Here is a 19,451-nt window from a genome sequence, read left to right on the forward strand (position 1 = left end):
ATTATTATTATTATTATTATTCTTTTGGTACCAGGGATCATAGTCAGGTCCTTGCACTTGTGAGGCAGACAGAGGCACCACTGAGCTAAATCCCCAGCCATGATTTGCTGTTTTAAAGAAACTATGATGAAGCACCACAGAATAACAGCAATCAGTGGCTCAACTCACAAGACATGCAAGAGATAGGTAAAGAATTATCTCCCAACAGGTACACAGAATGAATTCTTATTTGTAAGTCAATATAGACTAGTTTCAATAAAAGCAATTCAAATCTATTTAAATTAATGCTGAGCGATAGGTTTCATGATAGAGGTTCTTATATCAAGTGATTATTTTCATGTATCATTTGGAGAAAGAATTGAAAAAGCAAAAATTGAAAAAAAAATCACACTTCGAAAGGAAATAGTTGCTATTTTATTCGTGTGGCATTCGGAGGTAGTAAATACACTGCAAACATCCAGGCGAGAGTTTTATAAAAGAGCAGTTTCAGCCGTTTAAAATCAGTCATTTAGGGGCTGGGGAGTCAGCACAATGGTTCCACCGCCTGCCTTGCAAAGGCAAGGTCCTGAGTTTGCTCTTGGGCACCCTAAATAAATAAATAAAATCAGCCATTTAAAGATAGTGAGGTTCATATTGTACGTTGTTTTTCTTGGTGACAAATGTGTAAAAATATGAAAATTGTGTATGATCCAGAAAACAGCTTTATTTTAGATAAAACATGTAACTGGCTAAAATAATCAACATACATTCCTGCTAAAAAATAGTAACTCACTTCAGATTTTATGACCTAAATCTGTAATCAGGTCCCTCTTTAAAAGTGTGGGATTGCTGACTGGATTAAAATTTGACAGATAATAACTTGAATATTTAGGCAAGTGATTGAAATAATTCCAATGTTTTGGCTGGGCATTCATCAAGTTTGCCAAGTGGTATTATTCAGGCACATGATTTGCACAGAAGCTTTGCTCACAGATTAGCCCAGCAATGACCCCACTTCCAAGCTTATTTTTGACTACTAAGGACCCTTGCCTCTCACCTGGGGAATAAGTTGAGTCTTTACTTCCCTGGTAAATTAAGGGCTGCATCCTTTCTTGGTTAGTGCCGCAGGTAGAGAACCTTAAAGGGGAGGAGGCATTTGTAGGAACACTCATAGATCTACTGTAAATCTTTTGAGTTATATATTAATCATTAATCCAGCATCAACTCCATCTAAGACCCTACCTGGTAAGCTCGAGACTGGACGGAGCCTCTTAGGACACCTGAGCTCTATGCTACCATCTATGAATGAACTCATGTTACCAAAGCTTTAAATCTCCACATTGTAGTCATTTGTTCTGGCTTCCATGGTACTAAATTGTCTATCCCTGTCTAAATATAAATTTATCTCCTCTATCAATAATTCTCCTTGTTGATATCCTAGGCTGGATGCCTAAGTTTGAGATCCTGTTAATGTTTCACTTGTCATCACGCTGAAGTGCCTCATACTAACAATTTCTCAGTCTTCGTCTCTTTACCTTATCCACATTAGCCCATTTTAAGTTCTTTTTCTTCCATACAGCTTACTGATGAGTGAGTTGCTGCCAGTTTCCAGCCTGGGAGAAGATTAGCATGCCTTCCACCCTTCATCAAATGAGGCTGTCTCGATGGCATGACTCCCCTTCTAAGAACACTGCTACAACAAGCAGAGGAACGGCCATGTTTGTTCCTTCTCTATTTTAGTCCTGTCTGTGAAGCAGAGTGTGAATGATTGAATGAATCCAGTAAGTTTGTATTTTTCGTCAGTGTAAAGCCGTAATTAGTTTGTTTCTTTTATAAAATGCAAAACGAAGAAGATGGATTGGAGTGATTGCTTCAGGTAATTATGTAATTAAGGTTCATGAACACCGCTAAGCGAATTCAAAATCCTTAGGAAATTATTTGCAACAATGTTTAGTGTACAACTGGTAGCATTATAACTTTTAAAATCTCAATGAGTGTTTTTTTATATTTAAACTGCATAGACTATACTAACACATTAGCCTATTGATTTTCCTGCTTATATTTAAAATTTACTTGGCATGGAAATACTTAAATATATAAAATTCAGTTGGCATAGAAAAGTTTATGATCAGGTCTGAAAATCTCAATTTCCTAAAGAGCAGTAGTTAAAAATTGCTTCAGTGCACTTACTGAAAGTAATAGTAAACAGCTTGTATTTTAGCTACTTCATCCTTCTAAGAGCTTGCTATGAGGTACGTTCATATGGCCTGAAAGTAACATCATATAAACATTCAAAATTGATTACATTGCTATGAATATTCTTCAGGAAATGAAGTCCATATGAAATCCAAAAGTGTACAACAGCCTTTTTTACTTCATTTTTTTCTTTTTCTTTTTCCTGATACTGGGAATAGAACTCAGGGCCTCATGCTGGACAGGCAGGCACTTCATCCTTGGCCCCTTTATTTAATTAATACTTTGATATTTTCCGTTTTAAAATTACAGCATTGTGATTTTTCAGTCATCATTTCATTAAAACTTTCTTTATATTGCTGCCCAACCATAATGAAGCAAGAATGAATGGATAATTTAAATATTCAACATTTATAACTGCTGATGAATAATTCATACATAGATAGATAGATATAGATTCAGATATAGATGATATAGATATAATGGGATTATCATTATCTTCATACATGTCCTGGACTCTTACTGTCATCAGCCGGAGCACCCAGTCTGGGGCATTTAACAGAGATATATGTATATTTGTAGAAGGAAGGAGGCAGGGACAGATGAAACAAGAATGAGCATTTGGATTTTCTATTTATTGTTTTAAACAGTTTCAGAAGTTAAATATAAGCATACTTTAATTTGGCAAGTCTACCATGAAAACATTCCAATAAACACAACACTGATTTTTGCAAAGAGATCTTTAAAATATATTTGTCAGTTCTGGGTAAAATTTACACTTACAAGAAGTTGAGACTTAAAGGGGAAAATACGTTCTAATGTAGTCATGCGTCACTTAATAGGAATATGTTCTGAAAAATGTGTTGTTAGGCAATTTCATAGTTTTCTGAACAGAGTGCACTTAAAGCTAAGATGGTTGCCACTAGGCAATGATCTCTTCCTGGGTCATTGTCATGTATGTGGCTTGTCACTACATCATTTTTATACAGGGCATAAACTGTAGGCTACACAGACATGTAATGTTGTCTAAAATATATATGTTTGAATACATTTACAGTGTCTGAACAATATTTTACCCAAGAATTAAAACTTTCCACCTCCATTTTCAAATACTTTTATTTATTTTTTACTCTAAAAGAATATAAAGACCATTTTGTAAATAATAGCAATAGGGTTTTTTAAGAATCATGAATCTTCATAAAGACATAAATTTTATTTTTTCTTAGTTTGGACTCCTAATATTTTGGATCAACAAAATATAGAGCAAATTAATTCTTCCTCCTAACTTTGAGACTTTCCATTCTTCTGTAATTTCAGCTTTGGAAATGGCATCTTGTAGTCAGTATCAAAGTCAGCATCTTTCTTGCAGCTTTGACTCAGAACTGCCATCTTCTCTAAGCACCAATATCTCTAACCATCTAATTAATATTTTTGTTTGTTTGCTTGTTTTTTGTTTTTTGGAGATAGGGTCTCACTATGTAGTTGAGACTGACCTGGAACTCACTAAGTAGCCCAGGCTGGTCCCGAACTCAGAGATCCTCCTGTCTCAGCCTCCCGAGTGCTGGGATTATAGGTGTGTGCCACCACACCCAGAACCATCTAATTAATATTGCAGTCCAAGAGGCACATTATTTTTACCTAAATTTGAATACAAACTCCACTATGCTTTTTCGTTCTCACTTTCCTATTTGGAGTAGTGGCACTTATATCCCCTGGGACACATGCCTGAAACAATTCTACACTATTCTTATCTTTTCCTACACGATGACAACCACATTGTTCTATAAATTCAGGTTGCATTTGACTTTCTTGGGAAACAATTGGAATCACAGACTGGTGACTGTGTGATACTTTATGTTGTAAATGTATTTACCCATATATTTCCTCTTATTTTAAGGGTGTTACATAGCCTCAGTGAAAAGTAGCAAGTTTGTTTTTTTTTAATAAAATCTCAAAATAGGGAAGGGTGGAGGGGGTGAAGGTTCGGCAGGGGTATGGGGAAAAACAAGAACCAAGATATATCACATAAAGGTACAGATCCCAATGATGGATGTAACTGTGTTGTTTGCTTTAAATGTACCAATAAACTTAGTAGAAAAAAAAATCTCAGGAGAGAGGCACATCAGCAATAAGTAGGAGTTTCCAGCATTCACTGCTTTACAGGATTTACAGTTTGAAAGATCATCCACAAATGAAAATACTTTTGTAACGGCCAAGAACCCCAGTGTTAGATTACAACACCTAGGTGGAGTACAAAGATAAGAAACTATGCATCTAGAAAGGAGGAAGGATAGTTATGCCTTATGTTCTTCACTGCTCTCCTAATCCCAGAAGCACAGCACTGAGAGAGAGAGAGAGAGAGAGAGAGAGAGAGAGAGGGAGAGAGAGAGACCTACACTAGCAGGAAGTGTGGGGAGATAAACACCTTACTTCCCAAAGACTAGTACCAGACACATCCAAGCAATCATGGCAGTGAGCCATATCCTGCAGGTACAGGCTCCATGCTGGAGACAGTGGACTTGAACAATACCATACACCAAATGATCAGAGCAGACAAACAGACACAGAACACTTTCTCTATCAGCTGTGGAATATTCATTCATCGGAAACACACGTTCTTCAGTATAAATAATGCGTAAGGTCACTAAAGAAGTCTTAAGATACTTAAAATCCTGCAAGCATATCTAGTGTCTTTTCCAATCACAATGGTATGAAACTAGAAATCAATATCAAAAGAAACTTTGGAAAATTTAAAATATAAAGATATTAACCCATATAATAAACAATGAGAAAATTTGGAAAATTCACAAATATGAGCAGAATTACAACATGATCTGGAACCAGTAATGTGTCAAGGAAGAAAACAGAGATTTAAAAACTCTTTATGCATCTGCAGCCTGCCTCTCAAGGACAAGGTCCCAAGTTTGATTCCCAGTACCTCAAAAAAAAAAAAGTCTTTATACAAAAAAAATGAATATACAATATATAAAACTTATGGGTTACAGAAAAATAGTTCCAAGAAGGAAGTTTATAGTAATGAATGCCTACCTCTGCCAGAAAAAAAGTTTGAGGAAATAACTTAAAATTATACCTTAGAGGATTATAAAAGGAACATCTAATCCCAAATTTAGTAGAAGGAAGGAAACAATAAAGATCAGAGCTAGGCAAAACTAATCCTATATAAGATAATTCTATATTTTTTTCAGCTTTAATTGAGTTTATTGGTACATTTTAGGTAGACAGTACAGTTACATTCATTGTTAGGATCTTGTACATCTACATGACAAGTCTTGGTTCTCATTTTTTCCCCTTATGGTTACATGGGCAGTTGCATTTATCACAAGTCATCAAATGACAAATTATATCTCTGCCTTATTCTGAGTGAAGTTTTGCATTTCTTTAAAAAATTCAAGAATTGAAATAAAATCTAAGATCTTTTAAATTAAGAAATATTGTTTGTTTAGGTATAATCAACATTAAGAATTTTCTCCAATGGGCTATGGATTTAGTTCAGTGGTTCTGTGCTGCCTACCTCACAAGCACAAGGTTCCAAATTGGATTCCTGGTACCAAATAATAATAATAATAATAATAATAATGATAATAATAACAACAACAGCAGCAGCAACAATAATAATAATAATTTCCATCATATTCAAGGGTCAATAGCAAGACGCCATGAAGTATTTTTATAACTCCAAAATTAATAAATCCTCATGTAAATATTTTATTTACAAATATTCATGAAAAAGATGAAATTTGGCTCTGAATGAGGTGCAAGAAAAAATGAACCATTCTGTCATCCATAGATATACATTTTTCAAGCTTTTTACAAGCCTTCCTCACTGTATTATACTAGACTTTTATTGCTAACACAAACTATTCCAGGTAGTTGGATTTTCTGCAAGTTTTTCCAATATATTTTGGAAAACTTAGACATTTAGGATTCTGGAGATGACCAAATTTCATAATATACCCTACATTTAATGAACAAATCTGCTTTGAGACACATCACAAATCCATTTTAAATTCTCATTCTAAATTCTCCAGAGCCAGCCTATTTTATGCTACTGGATTAATAAATGTCAGATCCATTATTTTCAGTTTTCTTATGCAATACAAAGTTCACACTGACTTTTTAGTGGTACTGGTCCTTCCATCTGAGCTACGTCCGCAGCCTAGTGCCCCTTTCCTTTTGAGACAGGAAATTTTAAAATTGTCCATGTTGGTCTGACGTGTGAGTCCCTGCAGGTTCAGCATCTGAGTTTCTGGGATTATAGACATATACAACTGTGCCCATCCCTACACTGAGTTTTTAAGATCCAACATGTGCATTTTAAAAAATGGAACATTTAGGTACATGAAATAATTCACACTTTGATCTTTACTCAGAGATAATTACCTGTTATATAGCAAAGGAAAGGAAGATGGTTAACCTCTCTCCTCCCTTCCTTCTTTTCCTTTCCTTTCTCTTTCTTTCTTTCTTTCTTTCTTTCTTTCTTTCTTTCTTTCTGTCTGTCTGTCTGTCTTTCTCCAGGAACAGCTACTCCTATACTCCTAGGTTTGGGGCATCATGGTAAAGGGTAGAGAAGAGGTTGGAAAAATCCTTATGTAATAAGTATAATCATAAACTGGTTGCATTATCCAAGTCTGGAAGTTGTTTCAATGTAGGTTTTTCTAAAACATTCCTGGAATTTTCCTTCTCCCACCCTCCAATCTTCAGTAGGAATGACTAACTTGTAATTCTCATTCTGAAGATTTTCTTCTTTCTTAGCTTTCCAGATTTCAGAAGTCAATCTCCTGCAGTTCTCTTCCCAAATTTGGGATTATAAAAGTGGGGGAGTCACAGGAAGAAATAATTAAACTACACACCCTAGGATCACTCTTCATGACCTGGTCCTTTAGCTAACTCAGTCCTTGGGTAAGGATAAAATATAATAATAATAAAACAGGCTGAGATGACATATTGAAGAAAGAAGAAACATAGAAGAAGCTTAGAGAGACTCTGTTATGGTTTACATCTAAAATATTCCCCCAGAAGGCTCATGTGTTCTACGTAGGGCTTTGTGATTGGACTGTGGAGACACCATGCTTAACAGTGGGTTAATCCATTACTGAGTTCCGAGTTGATTGCCTAATATGAGGTGGGGCCTGGTTAGAAACTTTGGGTCAGTGGTGATGGCAGGGTTACCTGGAAGAGTGTGTTCTTATCTCCAGCTCCTCCCTTTGCTGTGTTTCCTGGCTGTCATGGGGTAAGTAATTTTCCTCCATCATTCTATTCTACCATACCATTTCTGCTTTGGAGCTGACCAACCATGTACAGAACCTACTGAATCTATGAGTTCAATAAGCATCTCCTCTTTTAAGTTGCAGGCATTGGGTATTTTGTCCCATGATAGTACCGCGACTAATACAGACTCTATAAAAGACCTGCTTCTACTGAAAATATACGAAAAGCAAATAATGCAGCTTATGTCTTAGATTCATAAAATAAACATCCCTTATATTTCATAAGAATTCTGAGGGCACATGAATCTATTTTAAAAATAAGCAGTAGAAGAGTTTTCCTTATAGCAATTGGAAGATAAGATTCTCCTTTGGAAGAAGCAGTCAGTCTTAGAAAGTAATAAAATAAAAAGCCAAACATTTTGGTTTTACTTGTTTTCATCCATGGCTAAGACTTGACCTAACTTGCTCACTGGTAGATTTGAGTTTCAACTTTATTCAATCCGATACATAGCATTTTTTTGTCTTGCTAGTTATATTATTGTTTATTTTATTTTTTAAAGCCAAAATTGCCTAAAATAACTTTAATTTGCCTTCCAAGTAACAGCATATAAAGTCCCATAATGGTAAAAACATTTTGGCAGCTAGAATGAAAAAGTAGATTTTTTCAGGACAAAAAGACAGACCTCACCGCTGACAGTAATCAGACACTCTTCAAGAAGTATTCTTACAATCAAAGCATGCACTCACCACGTAGAAATTCCACACTGACCATTTCTCTTAGAAGTTTAAAATGACACCAATTCAATATCACAGCTTTAATTACAGTGTTGATATTGAAATGTGATATGTAATTTAGTGGTACAGAATTTTCCATTATAATTAAAAACAAAGCTATGTCTACTGTGAAATATAAAAAAGGAAAGTTGCTATTGAAGTATTGTGACTCAGAGACTACAGGGGCTAATATATTCATAAAATTTGTAGTGATTTGTTCACATAATAAAAACAGAAAGAGAGAAAGAAAAGAAAGAGAAAGAATGAAAGAAAGAAAGAGGAGAAGAGAAGAGAAAAGAGGAGAGAGGAGAGGAGAGGGAGGAAGGGAAGAAGGAAGGAACTGACAAAATCAAAATTACAAGAAAACTTTCTATAATAGCACAATTTTCTTTGTCTGGTTAATAATACCAAAGAACTTGAAAATGTATTTATTCATGGACTTACCAGAAACAGATACACTGGGGGAAAAGAAGCTATACATATCTAGGCTAGAACAGAAATTAAATTGATTTTCAGTTGTCTAACATCAAATTTGCAATTCAAAAATGACTTCTAAAGAAAAAAAAAATTGTCAGAAAATAAGGCTAACATCCATGACCTCTGAGTCTTGTTAAGCTTCTACAAAGTCGTAGCCGTCTGTGAACAGATTAACCAGGGTAAGCGTCTGACCAATCAAGGCTATTGAACAGGGTAAAGCAGGCCTAGAAAAGCTATATATTTGGCTGTAGATATTTGACTGCTGCTGTTAAATGTCTACCATCACATTACCAATTTATTTATGTCTATGCTCTACGTATGAGGAGCCTGTTACAGAGCACACCAAGGCAAAGTCAGCCTTGTTAGCAACAGTTTACGAATTAATTATTTAATAATAAAAATGGCTGTTATGTGCTTCATAATAATTAACAAACACTAAAATCTTCATTTCTCAGATGGAAAAATGTGGAGCTCAGCTTGTTCAGTTAACTTACCTAAGGGCATTTACGAGGCTACGAAATGGCAAAGTAAGAGACTGAACATTTGTTTTAGTTCCTGGCTTGGCTTAAAAGCACTATTGCTCTTCATCATTTTCCTGCGGGAGATGTTCTCTTATTCTCCGTGCTTCTCCAGTGACGCTTGTCAAGAGGCAGGTGCTCTCACAAGCCAACGCTCACTATAATATCAGTTCCTAAATATCCTGGACAACTTCCATGGTCCACCTGGAGAACGTCATATTAACAGAAACTACCCCAATGCAACCTGTATTTAGAAGGACAAATAACTTTCTTTCTTGATGTATTGGGGTTGGATGGACAGGTAAAGCATTTGGGACTAGATTCTCTCAGACATCATATTATGCAAATAACTTCTAAGTGCACCAAACTGGAAGGAAAATCCTTTTCCCTTGTGGTTTCCTTCCTGCCTTGGGATTGTGACTTGAAAAAAAAAAAACATATATCCTTCGATGATGATGATGATGATGATGATGACAATGATAGACAAGATTAGATATAAATGTTTTTGATATAAATCGTTCCTGAACATGTATTTATTATTAAATCCCTAAGAGTATATAAACACAACTCAAATATCCTTATATTAATTAGAGAATAACATATTTATTTCAGGCCTGATCAAACCAATCATTTATGTTAATAGACTTGATTCCTAGGAATCCTCTAAGCCACCTTCCTCAGAACATCACTAAACAATTGGTTTGTCTTGTCTGTCATTTAATTAGCCAATACATATGTGTGAACTAACATCCTTAGGCTTTTTATGTACTTTGTTTTAAGAGTTTATTTTGGTTGAATCATTTTTTTCCCTATAACCTAAAATGCCTGAAGGGCCCAGACTGTCTTTTTTTTCATATAATAGCTACTGCGTTTTTGTTAAAACCCAAAGCCCTTTAACCCTATGAAATGCTGTCTCCTGACCCTTATTACCAAAATCCGTAGGCTCCTAAAACATCAATAGGACTTCACTATGACAGCTCTCTTTGAGGTAATGCACCCTTTGAGGTCATCTGTCTTTCATTTCCACTGTAGTTTTAATAAAATATCAGCTGCCATTCATATGGCATTACAACGCTATGAATGCCATCTTAAGAGTTTCCGTAATTTGAAACTCCCCTGTGGACTAACTTCCCTGTAGGGAGAACACTGTGGCCTCCCAGGTGCGGCTCCCTCGCTCACCTATCACTGGAACTCATTGCAGCTGAAGGAGTCAGGGCTGACTCCTTTATCTAGGATGGAATAGAATAACAAGATAATCAGATCTCACACTAAACCAAGTCCTGACTGCATGACAAATAGCGTGCTCTTAGGTTCGTATCATACTCAATGACCATAAGTTATTAACTTTAGAAATTTCAGGAGTTAGGAACTAAAGCGAGGAGAACCAAAGTCATTTTGCCAGTGTTACACAAGAGCAAGTAGGAGAGTGGAGATTTTAACCCAAGTAGCCTGATTGTAGAGCCTGCTCCTAAAAATAGTGCAGACCACCCAGGGTTGGTCAGAATGGCAAACAGGGAGGAGGTCAACATAGGCAGTAAGGCCAATGAAGGTAGACAGGCATTCTGAATAGACACTGCATTGTTCAGCACACCCTGGATGGCACAGCTGTCGGACAAGAATAAAAATTCATATGAAGGGGATGTCAAGGATGCATGCTTTCAAGACTGTAAATTTACTTTATTTAGTCTAGGTCCATAAGAATACAGCTGGCTGCATGATTTATGCCATTCTATGTAAATGATTGACAAAACAACTAAAGCCTTTTGCTTTTGGGGAAATTGTCAGTGTGGTTGCAGATGCTTAGATGTTCTCCCCGGGCTGAGTCAGGCAGGGACCTTAGGTGAATTAGTACCATTCTGTAAATCACATCCCAAACATGGAGACTACGTACTGTATTTTTATTTATTAAGCAACCATGAAAGATAAAGCTGCAGTGAATTCCCAAAGCACCAATAAACAATGCAAGAAGGCCCAACTGTTTTGTTCACATTTAAGTTTTCCCACATGCCCCTCTTCTCAGACTGCAAAATTCCTATTCATCCCCATGTTGACTTTAACGAAATGTGATAATCTGTAGGGATCATTTTCTTTTAGGAGCAAATAGCAATGAAGCTTGCTATTTAAATCTCCTTTTCACTAATACACTTGAGTATTTAAATTGCAACGTTAAAAGTAATGAGCACTTAGTACCATTTCTGTCTCCGTCAAACAGTTCTCTCTCATCTCGGAGAAAGTATTTTATGCTGAACTTCTCAGATAAAATAGAAATGAATTTTTATCTGTTTTCCTTTTTGATTTTCATAATTTCATGTTTCTCCCAAGCCTTGGCCTGGCTTTTTTTTTTAAGTTTTCATACTTTCTTTAAATGATAAGCAGTTCCCGGAAGCTGTCTCAGCAATAACACTATCTGCTTGCTATAAAAAAGAGTCGTCAAAACTAGTACATCCACTACATATGTGTTTTCCCACCACAATTTCTCCAAACCGTTGAAAATAGCTTTTTCTGCTGTAAAATGCTTCACAAAACAGTAAAGATATGATTAGTATATTTCATTTTGGCTCGGTATTTGGCTTGTTTTCCTGCCAAGTCAGTGATTGCTATTCAGAGGTGTCACAGTAAAAAAAAAAAAAAAATTAGAACTATACTCTTTGATGTTCAGTGACCAACACTGTGAAGAATAGCTTTTACCACTGATTCTCATTAGGAGACGTTTACCCTTGGCAATCTTTTTTTTTTTTTCCAGCTTTAATTGAGTTTATTGGTACATTTTAGGGATACAGTACAGTTGCATTCATTGTTGGGATCTTGTACCTCTACATGACAAGTCTTGATTCTCATTTTTTCCCCTTACCCCTGCCCTCCCTTCACCCCCTCCTCCCCTCCCCATCTACAAACACTTTATTTCCATCTTTTCATTATCTCACATTTTTTTCTTTTCCCTTTTTGCTCTTCCCCTACCCATCCCACCTTCCCTACACCTTTAGCTCCTTTACTGACATTTAGAAATGGCAATCTTAATTCAGACAGCACGTCTGTTTTCCAATGAGAGGGTCCACTTTCTTTGAGCCGGATTAGCTGACACACGAGGCTGTGGAATGGCCCCCCAGAGTTGCACCCTGCAGTACAGCCCCATGCGTACTGAACAGTGCTTGTGTGACTGGCAGCTGTGGGACATTCTGCACTGACTCCCAGGGCTTGCCCAACTAGTCTTTTCCACTTCAAGGAGGATCAGCTGGATTCAGCTCTTCCCAAACTTCCTCTGTCAAGACCAGTGACCTCCACACCGCAGGTCTGCTCATGCCCAGGAGGTCCAGCAGTTCCCCAGCAACCATCCCTCCTCACCAGTCTTTCAAGACTCCATACTGCATTGTTGGGTTTTGTTTTTTGGTTCTTTAAATAGAAAAAAAAAAATTTTTAAAGAAGAAAACCAGGAATAAATGTTAGAGTAATTAACTGGTTTTTGAACTAAACATCTTCACAGAAATTGAAATGACACAATAGAAAGCAGACATTTTTCTATTTTTTTAAACACTAAGCAGTCAAAGATGTATAAAACCTTGTTATAGATTTATCAGTAATTTCACCAAAACTGTACAAGTCTATATTTGCTATCTTCATTATAGCTGAGACGGTACTTTTAGATATAGAGAGAAGAAATTGTATTGTTCATGTTCCACAGTTATTTTAAAATATGTAACAAATACATATATTTAAAATAATAAAATAAATATTTATTTTGCCACCACTGTCCACTGTCAATACTTTTCAGATTCCATTATGTTTACTTTATACAATTACATAAAATATTAATTTTGCTAAATATTTGTTTTCTGGTTTAGCTATTTTTTACTTTTATAGTAATAAATGATATTGTATACATTAATATATGCATGTGATTTTCTTCTACTGCTCAATATTATGTTTCTGAGATGCATACAAGTTAAAATGTGATTTTCACGTGTTCATTCTGGTTTAGAGAACAGTTATTTTCAGATTTGGATTTGAAAAACAAAACATATATATTATGTATATTGTTATAGAGAGTTTATTTTTTATATAGTGTGCATCTCCTCGTGTATATATAGACAAAAATGTCTTTAAATTATAATTTATGGAGTGGAACTGCTGTGCTTATAGGTAGCATGCATATTTACATTTACTAAATAAAGCCAAATTTATCCCCCAAATCCACTAATTAATGACCATCCCAATCTTGTAAACACTTGCACTATTAGATTTAAAATTTTTTCTAGTCTATTGGTGTTAAATCACTAATTATGATTATATCTTTCTTCCTCTGATATTTGAAATTTAACATTTTTATAAGTATATTAGCTATCATGATTTTACTTTTGTAAACTGCTCATTCATATTTTTGCACATTTTTCCTTTTATATTTAATTGTATACATTCTGGACACTGGCAAAATGATAATATTTTAGATGCATAGAAAATGTTTTGAATGCATCTCTACATTCAAATTCAATTTTTTTCCTTTTCTTTTTTTTTTTTAAACAAATAGTCATTGAGGGTGTTGTCTATGCAAAATACTGACCCATTAGGAAAGTCATTTGTTAGGTCATTCCTGTGTTAGCAAAATTAAAAAGACAGTAACTGATTTATGTCATCAATCTTAGAAACAGAAACACTTCTCACCCTTATCTTTGCTCTGTTATAGTGTTTTCACTCGGATTTATTGGATAATTACCTAATCCATCTTGCATATGTAGACAAGACTTTGTCAACCTGAGATGCTTAAATGTCTTTAAAAGAAAACTCCAACTAGCATTCATTAGCTATGGTCATCTAGGAAAAGTATTACAAAGGAAATATTTATGGGATTTTTTTTATAATAAAAATTCTCTGTTTCAACTTATGTTGAAAACATAAAAGCCCTTCAACACTGTTCAGCTAAATTTGATTCAAATAGTTCCAAAATTGTAATCCTGGGTCTAGCCATAGGAGATGCAAATCTTTGTAACCCGTAACATGTCATAACTCTTCACTAATTATCATCTCCTTTCCCTTTCCTTTCTTTCTGTGGGAGAAAAAAACACTTTGTTGAGAAGGTAACATTTTGAAATCTCATTTAAATATTAACCATTTAAAATATTAGGTGACCTTCCATTTCTTTTCTTGTTTATTTGAGTTATTCAAGCTTTTTTATATTTGCATATCTATTACTAGCATGAACATATTTACATGTAGCAAATGCTGACACTATTATAGTCCATTGGGTAAAAGAGCAAATCTCCCACTGTTGCAACCTAATCACATTTCATTTCAAAAAGAAATGAAAGCAATATGCTTTTTAATCTTTAGAACATTTTGATGCTTTGACATAAATGTGTGTGTATATATATATATATATGTAAATTGATATAGTTAGAATAAACAATATAGTTTCATCTTAATGGAAATAGAATATTCTATAAGTATTTCTACAAGTTATTTTCTCACACTGGTACATCTTAAAGATGTTTCCACTTTTGTATGTTGAGATTTTTTTCCATCCATTTGTCACACAATTATCTTACTGATGAAAACACTATATTTGAAGCCATCTTAGAATGAATATCCTTATATATGTGTCTTTCTAAATGAGTGAGCAATAGTACAGATGATACTTAGAAATTCTATTTTCTCAAAAGAAAAAGCAAATACTCCCAAGACTTCCCCAAAACCTCCTTGTATTAGAAGAATCAAAGAAACTTATGGACCCACAAATCACTCACTTTCTCCCTTAACTTATCCACATGGCCTTTAAATTCACTTACACATTTCTAATATGTTCCTTTAGCAAATTCTCATATGTGAGTACACTGTCATTTTCCCCACTGAATCACTTTACTCAGATCTTCAAATTTCTTCTGCAGGTTAGTCATGATTTCTAGTAGCCCTGGAGACAATGTGGGATATAAATGGTAGAAAAAACTTTCTTAAAGTTGGCTGAACATAGGTGAACTGAAACCTGCTATCAACTAAACAATTTATTCAAAATTAGTATGTATAATGCCAAGCCAGGCGTGGTGGCGCATACCTGTAATCCCAGCACTCGGGAGGCTGAGGCAGGAGGATCGCTGTGAGTTAGAGACCAGCCTGGGCTACATAGTGATTTCCAGGTCAGCATCAACTACACAGACCCTGTCTCAAAAAAACCAAAAAAAAAAAAATGTATAATGCCAGGTTAAATTAATACCAATAAACCTGGTTTTTCAAGCACTGTTTCTTGCATATTCACTTGTTAATATTCATATAGCTCATTTTTAAATTCAAGGTGTGTATATTATGTAGATATTTATTTGCCATAACTAAGATCATAACATTATTTTGTAACCTATCATAGTTTATGTAAGCTATTTTGAGGTGTATTGTACTAAGATCATAACATTATTTTGTAATCTATCATAGTTTCTGTAAGCTATTTTGAGGTGTACTGTAGAGTTTAAATTTTTTCATTAACTAGAATTTTTTACATATACTCTTTATTCTAGTTTTAATGTTAATTATCAGCCAATTATTCCAACATTATGTGCCTATTTCTAGCCTGCATGTATAATTTATTCTAACCCAATTAGACCCACTCTTTTACATTTTTTATAGGAAGCTATTAGAATAACCCAAATGTTTATGAACAGTGGCTGAGTTTGGAAATATTTTTTTGTTTCATTTTTCCCTTGAACAAAAATGAAAACATAGTCAAATAAATACAATAAGTGGAGTTGTCTTTAAATCAACATTTTAAAGTGCAAAACTTCCATCTTTAAAAATGAAAATTTCTTTTATTTAACTTACAATTCTCTCTTTTGGGGTGGGGTTTGAGACAGGGTCTCACTATGTGGTTGAGACTGACCTGAACTCACTATGTAGCCCAGGCTGGTCTCGAAATCACAGCGATCCTCCTGCCTCAGCCTCCCAAGTGCTGGGATTACAGGCATGTGCCAGGACGCCCAGCCTTACAATTCTCTTTTTATTTTTCCAGATTAAAAGACATTTTATTTTTAAAATAGAAAAATAAAATTAATTCAAATGGGATCATAAAAATAACAGAAATTTACTCAACCTAATCATCTACTAACCTTCCAAAAATTACTCATACATATCCTTTTCTAAAATATATAATAAGTTTATTACATATGATATAAGCATTTGGTCTGCAGAAATAAGATCATACCATTATTTTGCCAGTTACCATAATTCATTGAGGCAATTTCCCAAACATTACATGTTTATTTCACTCCAACATCTTCTTACATTACAAGAGTACCAAAGAATCATTTTAATACATTCAAAATGCTAAAAAAAGGTAGCAAATAAGAAGAAATAATTAAACATAAAATAATATGTCTGAAACTATATTAGACATTACAAGAAAATAAGTAAAAAATACTGAGAATTTAGGAAAGAATTGTATACTGATAAATATGATGTGGGTTTCTCACTCGACTCATGCATGGTACACATTAGGAGCAGAATAAAAGATTTAGGAAAGGAAACAGAGAGATAGATCTTTGCAATGGACAGGGGTCCAAGAGACTCAGGACGAGAGAAAGGGGAAATAAAAACATTGAAGAAGTGTCATGTACATGTGCCAGATATGAACAAGGGATGAAAACATCATATGTGGAAAACATGAACTTAAAAAAATAATAACAATAATAATGAAAATGAGGAGAAGATCTAGAGACAGATGAAGAGAGGTGATCAGGGAGGGGAAGGAGAATAAAAAAGATTCAAGATGTGCTATGTACTTGTACCTACTCCCTAAAATGAATATATACGTCACACATTGCAAACATGTATTGATAAAATATTATTTTTATAAAGGGACAGAGAATGATATGAAGATCGGCAAGGTGCCCTCCAGACTGTATAAAAAACGACCAATGTATTGGAAAGGTCAGTGTCTAAATATTTTCAATTAAATCTCATTGTCATTTTACCAAAATAACTTGCTGATCAGCTTGCTTGTAACTAAATTAATCTCAAAAAATTATGTTCCATAAAGTTGGACTTGCACAAATTTTTTCCTGAGCATTTTTTAAATGTTTGCATCATATGCTACTATCAAGAACTAAACAAGGAATCTAGAATTCATTTTTCACTCCATTTTTAATTCTCAGTCATCCAACTGCCTTTTTCTCTCCCTGATAATATTTATGCTTACACGTCATCGTAGATGAGTCACTACCCCACTTTGGTGTGGTTTTTTCCTGTGAATAGGGCCATTCTTTCAAAGATTCTTTCCTTCCCACCTACAGAAGTATTCTAGAGTGAAAGCTTTCTATGCCATATAATACCTAACTCCAGTTCTCAATTTATCTCCCACATTTTGAGATATTTCCTTTTTGTAACAAGAATTAGTGAGACAGAAATTAAAGTTCTATTAGGGCGATAAGGACAACAGTTCCAGAAATGGAGCCAGGAGGCTGAAAATGGAATTTTCTGAGTCACAACCTCCCAGTGACCTCACAAAACACATGCCAGTTTCCTTCCAGCTCTCTGGCACTGTCCCAGAGCATGGTCAGAGAGGTCATTGGCTCAAGGGGGCATTGACATTATGTTGGAATCTATAAAATAGGTAGTCTCCTGTATTGTGGAGATTACATTGCTTACACAATGCCCAGAGCTCTTGTCTCAATTCCTTAAAAAACCCATACATCCTTTGTGATTTTCCTTCTCAGAACCCCCTCCTGGCTAGCAAGAGCTTTATTTCCTTGTCTTTATATCTTTTAAATAAATTTGCTTGCTCCCTACCTCCTCCATCCACAATCTCCTTCTTCATCACCATCAGACATAACTCCAGTGTATCAGCAACACTTTCAGTAGTTTTCAAACTGGAGCTCATGAATCATCATTTTATGTCTCCTTACCCAATGATGACTCATGATTTCTAGTGAACCTTGTGTAAAACTTCTGGCATTTACAGCAAGTGACAAACCGAGGAGGCTATTCCACTGCTCGCTGAAAGTTTTAGGACACCACATGCCATATGTAACAAGAATGCTCTGCTTTCCCTTCCTCTAGTTTATCTTCTAATTTCTTGTTCCCACAGGTATGTACAATGTTACATCCACAATAATAATGAAACAGGAGACACAAAGTGCTAATATACAAACACTGTATTTCTCCTCTGAATCCCAGGGATTCTTGTTTGAAAACTCATCTATCGCCTACCAACAGCAGCCCAACTCCAACAGGCAGGCTGTCGGTGAGACTGAGCTTTCCCAGTGGCTGTATCAAGGCACAGGCCTGATTCAGTGTGATGGGGCCCAGGGTTCCAATGAGTGAGAAGTGATGGGCAGGGTGCAAGACAGTGAGATGGATAGAGGTAGGAGCCAGTGAAAAAGAGGAACAGAACGGCATAAAAGAACAGAAACAACATTGTTTTATGGGCGCACACATAACTTTCATGAATATATAATTATGGAAACAAGACTTCATGGAAAAAAATGACTTCATGGTATACTTTTTGCCTAAGGAACAGAGTAAAATTGCTGGGCTAAACTTACTGAGAAGAAAGCAAAATACACTGTCTTTAAACATCTGCACTCAAACTACTGTGTTTGCTTTTAATGTGACTGCAGGGACTGGATTATGTGAGGATAAAACTTATAGGTACAATCTCCTCGTCACAAGCTGAGTATGTTGTTCTGACCACTTTCTTATGGGTAAAGAATAAAAACCATTCTCTTGAAGCTCCCAAGGGAACACTCCAATACCTGTCCTTGCTGTAATACTTCCTTCATCCACCTAACCAAAATTGGTACAACAATCATCAGCAAACCATCTACATTCCATTTTAGATTCCGCTGGACTCTGTCATTAGCCTGTCTTTTGCATTGCATTGATCCTTTTGCAGCCTAATCAGATCACATCACACCAAGTTTTCTCTCTTGAGAATGGGCTACAAATCTGTCATCTGAGCAGTACTGAAGTCTTGCCACAACATGACCGACTTAGTAATATGAAATCGCAGTTCTGAAGAAAAAACTTGAGTAAGCATGACCAAGCAACAAATAAATCCTCCTATCCCTCACAGTCTCTTTGTACCATAGTCACCACAAGACCAGAGCTCTAAATGTCAGTAGAAGAGAGGCAGTAGGACCAAAGATCTTTCACAGATTACTTTCAGATGCTATGAAGGTAGCACCAAAAAGCTCTATCATAATAAAAGAGCATACTTAAGAATTTCTCTGGGTTTCCTGGGTAAACTCCCCATGTCTCTCACTTTTCTTGGCATTTTAAAATTTTCTTTTCCTTTTTTTTTTTTTTTTTTTTT

Source organism: Fukomys damarensis, unplaced genomic scaffold, assembly GCF_012274545.1.
Source record: "Fukomys damarensis isolate Sample0158 unplaced genomic scaffold, DMR_v1.0_HiC HiC_scaffold_18, whole genome shotgun sequence".
In the NCBI taxonomy this organism is placed as follows: domain Eukaryota; kingdom Metazoa; phylum Chordata; class Mammalia; order Rodentia; family Bathyergidae; genus Fukomys; species Fukomys damarensis.